This window comes from Anser brachyrhynchus, assembly GCF_964034855.1.
Source record: "Anser brachyrhynchus genome assembly, chromosome: 1".
NCBI lineage: Eukaryota > Metazoa > Chordata > Aves > Anseriformes > Anatidae > Anser > Anser brachyrhynchus.
In genome coordinates, this window is record NC_137694.1 from 110666154 (window position 1) to 110672153 (window position 6000).

General features: G+C 39.7%; 1 long non-coding RNA gene across 4 annotated transcripts in view; it reads right to left on the reverse strand.

Moving 5' to 3' along the window:
• The window catches only part of LOC308185331, a 40009-nt gene extending 35630 nt beyond the window's left edge, over positions 1-4379 (reverse strand). For 3 of the 4 annotated variants that reach the window (XR_013943294.1, XR_013943295.1, XR_013943296.1), the window contains exon 1: positions 2130-4379. This is a non-coding gene — a long non-coding RNA (uncharacterized lncRNA). The remainder of the gene's footprint in view (positions 1-2129) is intronic. The other variant, XR_013943297.1, reaches the window with a different exon arrangement.
• Positions 4380-6000: the final 1621 nt, after the last annotated feature.

A 6000-nucleotide genomic window follows, 5' to 3' on the forward strand; every position in this document is an offset into this window, starting at 1 on the left:
ATTTTCCATGTCAGTTTTTATAAGCACAAAGTGTGTTTTGCCTGTGGAAGATTTGCGAACTATTTAGTTAGTAATTCAGATTTCTTTGGCTATATCTCATATGAAGTCAATATGCATTTTTTTAGTCTCTGACAAGATGTATATAACCAACAACTTTTCGCTTTCCACTAACACTGCTGATGTTGCAAAATCTTTAGAAAGTATCTTCAGGAAATCAGGATATAGCATTATAATTCTGTACTTTTTATTGTATTGTTCAAAATGCATATAGATGATACACAATAGGCAGATATGTGAAGACTGAAAGTAGTTTCCAATCAGTAAAAAAATATTCCTTTCTGTACCAAATTAACATCTAAACCATGGACTCTGCATAACCGCTAGTTTATAAAGCCCATGCAGTTTACTTTCCCATATACTAATTTCTAGGACAGCACACTGTTTAAACCCACTCAGACTCTCATAGTATTCCAGACATCAGAGGAAGCAGAATAAGACAATTCATTTCCAATGAATTTATAGCATCATACTGTCATCCAGAGTGAAACAATGGGCTTCCTGTTGTATGAGAGTCATGGGACAGTAGGGGAGGCTGACCTGACTCTTCTTTGGTCTCCATGTAGTTTCTCCTTCTCTTGAGACCAAACCAGGCTTTCTGCTACTCATTGCTGAGAACACATCTGGGAAAGATACAGGAGGTGGTTTGGAGAAATCTGAGCTGTGCTCTTCTTTCATGTATAACTCACAGAATTTCTGAAATAAAATCCAGCTATTGATGAGCACCATCCACTACTGGGTTTCAAAATGCTTTAGAAAAGGTGGTAAATCAAGAATCTACCCAGAATCATCAGCAAAGGAAAGAACAGAACTAAAATCCCTGAGTTTCCATCTTGCAATTGGGCCTCATGAAGTCATAGTTAATCCTACTGTTTCTTCCACTATGAATACAGTCAGACTGTGGTAGTGGGAGCTTTGGGCTAGTCTACATAGCTAAAGGGATTCCCCAGATGAGCTCCTAAAAAAGTAGCACATTTACAGAGTCCAGTGTGATTGTCATGTAAAGAGCATTTTAACAAACATCCCAGAAACAGTATACCCATAATAATGTAGTACTACATGTTAGCTTTTAGCAAGTCTAGTTGTCTAGGATATGGTATCATGTGGAAACATATAAATGGCTTGCAGTTCTGAGGCTAGTTTAGGCATACGTTACTTTTGGCATATCCCTTCATTCATAGCAACATTTATGTGATATCTACACAGGAAAGAAACTAAGCAGGGTTGCCCCATAAAAACCTCAGGCCAAAGTTTAAGTATATTAAGTGTCTGAAAATATTCCAAACTATTCCAAAATTTCGTTTCAAAATAGAAATGATTTCTTGCATATAAATAGCAGATACGTAAGGGAGTGGATGATAGTCTGGAGTGAGCGTGGATGTATTTCAGATGTATTTTCACTGGGAGAAAAAAATTGAGCTTTATTTCTTTCCAATTAAAAAAAATGAAGGTAAGATTGTGTGTGCGTGTGTGTATGTGTGTGTGCACAATATCTGTTTCAGATGGAGGTGGAAGGACTCATTTTTTGGCATCCCTTTAAATTACATAGTTACAACACAGTTATTTGGTAATTACAAGTGCAATTACAGGGTAGTAACAGTTTTAGTTACTACTAGTTACCACTAATTCCCTGGTTGTATTGCTGTGAATCTAATTATGGTGTAATTACGACAGAGTTAATTTGTAACGCTAATAAACATACTAAGAGTATTACAATGAGAGAAGACAATGAATAATTCAGTCATGCAGTGAATTACCCGGTAATGTTAATTAGTCCTAGTTAGGTATTGAAAAGAAACTTGCAGGGAATTCTGCTCTAACTGCACTGCAATGAAAGTACCTCTATTATAAAACAAAAGACGGTTTCATCAAGGCTTGCATGTATTCCATTAAAAACAAATAATGCTCATAAACTCCAAAAAAGCATGTGGAGTAGCATACATGAAATTCTGCATGATGCCAATGCAGCTCCACAAAAGAAACAAACAAACAAACAAACCACAGATGAAAGTTCCAGATATTCTTGTTGGGCAGGTTATAATATACTCTGGACCAGATTTTAACTTTCCTACCTTATGTTAGAAGAGTGTCCAGTTATTTAAGGAAGTGAAATCAAGGCATTCTCAAAGGACTGAAGCTTCATGAAGATCCATGCTGACAACATCCCAAGCTTCCCTAACAGACCCATGAAGCCCTCTCTTGAAACGTTCATGCCTCCACCCAATATTGCAAAATATTGCAACAGCTTGGGAAAGGACATAGAAAGCCTTCACAGTCAACCAGTCCAGACTGCTGAGAGAGAAACAAACAAAAAAAAATAAGGAATCAACACACAGAAAAGTCATGATAAATTGCAGCATTTCAGACCTGATACAAAATTCAAGCTGAATATTACATCAAAATTAACTATGGCAAAACTGAATGACTAGAGGTAGTTTTATACATGTATCAGATGAAAAAGCTTGTGAGTTGAGATAAAGACAGGGAGACTGTTTACAATTATCATCATGGGCAAAGCAGACTTGGGGAAAATTAATTTATTGTCAATTAAAATAAGTTTGAGTAATAAGATGCAAAGGAAAACATTAAAACCACTATCTTTCCCTTTCCTTCCCTTTTTCTCAGGCCTAGGTTAAAGATTGGACTAGATGATCTTAGAGGTCTGTTGTGGTTTAACCCAGCCAGCAGCTAAACACCACACAGCCGTTCGCTCACCCTCCCGCCTCCCTCTCTCGGATGGGGGAGAGAAATGGGGGAGAGAAACGGGAAAGTGAAGCCTGTGAGTTGAGATAAAGACAGTTTATTAAGACAGGAAAATAATAATAACAATAATAATAATAATAGTGATAATGGTATTACTGATAATAATGTGTACGAAACAAGTGATGCACAAAGCAATTGCTCACCACCCGCTGACCGATGCCCAGCCTATCCCCGAGCAGCCGGCCCCCCCACCCCGGCCAGCCACCCCTATATATTGTTTAGCATGACGTCAGATGGTATGGAATACCCCTTTGGCCAGTTTGGGTCAGCTGTCCTGGGTCTGTCCCCTCCCAGCTCCTGCTGCACCCCTAGCCTGCCCGCTGGCAGGACAGAGCGAGAAGCTGAAAAGTCCTTGGCTTGGTGTAAGCACTGCTCTGCAACAATTAAAACATCAGCATGTTATCAGCGCTCTTCTCATCCTAATCCAAAACATAGCACCCTACCAGCTACTAGGAGGAAAATTAACTCTGTCCTAACTGAAACCAGGACAAGGTCTTTTCCAACATAAATGATGCTATGATTCTACAACTTCACTCCCAGCTCCTCTACCTCTCCCAACACTGAATGGCACAGAGAGCAGGAAACAGGGTCTCTGGTTTTAAGAGTTCCTCTCTGCTGCTCCTTCCTCTGCACAATCTTCCCTGGCTCCAGTGTGGGTCCTTGCAATGGGCTTCAGTACTTCAGGGTATATGCATCTATTTCACCACAGTCTTCTACAGGGCTGCAGGGCCATCTCTGGTGCCTGGAGCACCTCCTGCCTCCCTCCTGCTCTCCCCTTGCTGTCTGTGCAGGGCCGCTCCTCCCACCGCTCCCCTCACCGTCCCTGCTGTGCGGCGTTTGCCCTCCCTTCCCCAGGCTGCCCCCGAGGCGCCGCCTTCTTGGTGCCCTGCTGTGGGGCCATCGGAGGAGGCTGGGAGAGGCTGGGGTCAGCACCGGGCAGCCCTGGCATCACCTCACCGAGGCCACCACTTCAGCCCCCACCCCCTGCTTCTAGCACCTCAGCAACTGCACCGAGAACAAATGCAGGCACCAAACGAATACCTTTCCTCTTAAATCTTATCTTTGTATTCATATAAGTATGAGCTGTCAATGACAAGACTCACTTGGTATTGGCACAAAAAGCATGTTATCCTTGGGACATATTCTGTACATCAGTGACAACAAAGGAGACCATAAATTTTAGATATTAAGGGCACTTTGTCTTTACAGAACAGATTGTGTGCAGTACCACAGAATCACAGAATAATGGTTTGGGTTGGAGGGGACCCTTAAGGATCACATAGTTCCAGCCCCCCAGGGTTGCTCAAAGCCCTATCCAATGTTCTTGCTGTCTTTTTTTAATTTGCTTTTGTAGTAGAACAACAACACCAAAAAGAGCATGAATTAATTCTGTGAGGAGTTACACTAAATTCAAGGTAATTGGCACTCAGAGCAACCTGATAGCCTTCTTTCTTGAGATGCAGTGCAATGTTGCCTTATCTCCCTGTATCTCATTCAGCATGTAACAGCTGATAGAACAGGCCCTTAGGTTGGCTTTAGATCCAAAACTTTTTAAGCTTAGGGTATTTATCTTCTATGTTGACTATAGCATGACTACCCTATAGCAATGACAGAGGAAAACTTTCATAGAGGTTTTCTGGCTATGCTTTCAAACATCACTACAATATTTATATTTGTGTCTTTGCATAATTCATAACAAAACTGGTTTTAGGATTAAAAGACTAAAATTAACACATTTATTATATGCCTTTAATTCAAATATATATATCTTCCTACACTATTTAAAACTTTTTAATAGCAACTGAAAAAGCATCACAGATAAGAATGAAACCAGAAGACCTTCCAAAAAGAAAATTGTGCCCAATATACTAACTCGGAAAGAGTTTCAGTAGGTACCAAGTTTTATGGGGTTCAAGAAGGTGTTTGTATTCAGGCATAGGCACTTTTTCTTTCCCAAAAAAGGGCCTGCTACGGACAGAATCAACATACAGTCTAATCTCTCTTTTAAATGTTACATTTATCTTGGATTCCTTCCCTTTTCCTCCAGCTGTTTTTTCTTGGTTTATTCTGTTATATATGTCTTCTTGGTCAGTTTTCCTACTAACAGAACACTGCAAACCATAATAATGAAATAACAGTGATTTTCTGGTTTGTTTGTTTGTTTGTTTTTGTTTTTTTTTCTGCATGTTTACTAAGCTGGACAATGCCAATTGCATGGGATGGAAAAGGTGAAACTGTCTGCAATCATATCAAATAATATGGGAGAAATCAGAACTCTTGAGTGAATCTGCAGAGGAGAGAGAAGGAAGAGGAGGTTCCCCTGATTAATCTGTTCCTGACTGCTTATAGCTCTGTGCCTAACATACCTGGACACAGAATACATAGAACAAAGATGTTCTCTTTAGTAAGATGCCTAAAGTAGAATTCTTGGTCTTCCAGCTGTGTGGAAATTTTCCCTGAACTTCCTTTATATCAAGGTCCTAAAGTAGCAAAGCACTCCAAAAGAAGCACCAAATTTCAAGTTAAATGTTTTAAAGCGCTTAAGTTTCTTCCTGAAGTGTTTGGATTATTCATAAGATCACTCCATATTTGAGATAGAATCTTTCCTGCTGCATGTATTTACAAAGTGGAGTCTTAGTCAAAAATTTGGGAAGAAAGATCAGAACAATATAATGCTTTTAGTATTTTCTTAGCCCATTAGAACAGGGGTGCAAAAAGATGGGGGTGAGAAGTCAGAGTAAGTTCAAAGTCATCTAAGAAATTCTAAAGGCAGCTTGAAAATAAATGTTCAGGCTCATGTATCTGTTTGATCTAATAAACTACATGGTGCAGTTATAGAGTACTCTTTAGCAGCACCCTGTAAACTCACAGTACTACCAGGCTCTCCTAGTTACCTTTGTACTTGGTGAAAGAAACTAAGCTTACTTGCATACTGTGGTTAAGTTGATCTGTTCAGTGACTTGTTATTCAAAATAACCTACTCATTTCTCTACATCTATGACTCCCTTGAGCATCTCCAATTTCAGGCAGAGATGGGTACAAACAAGACTTTAGACAAAAATTATTCCCCTAAAACCCCATTCATCTAACAAATGGTTTCAGATTCATCTTGGTGACTCACACATACAAAATTTCAGTGCTGAGACATTCAGTGTTGCAAAAACTAATCAGCAGTTTAGG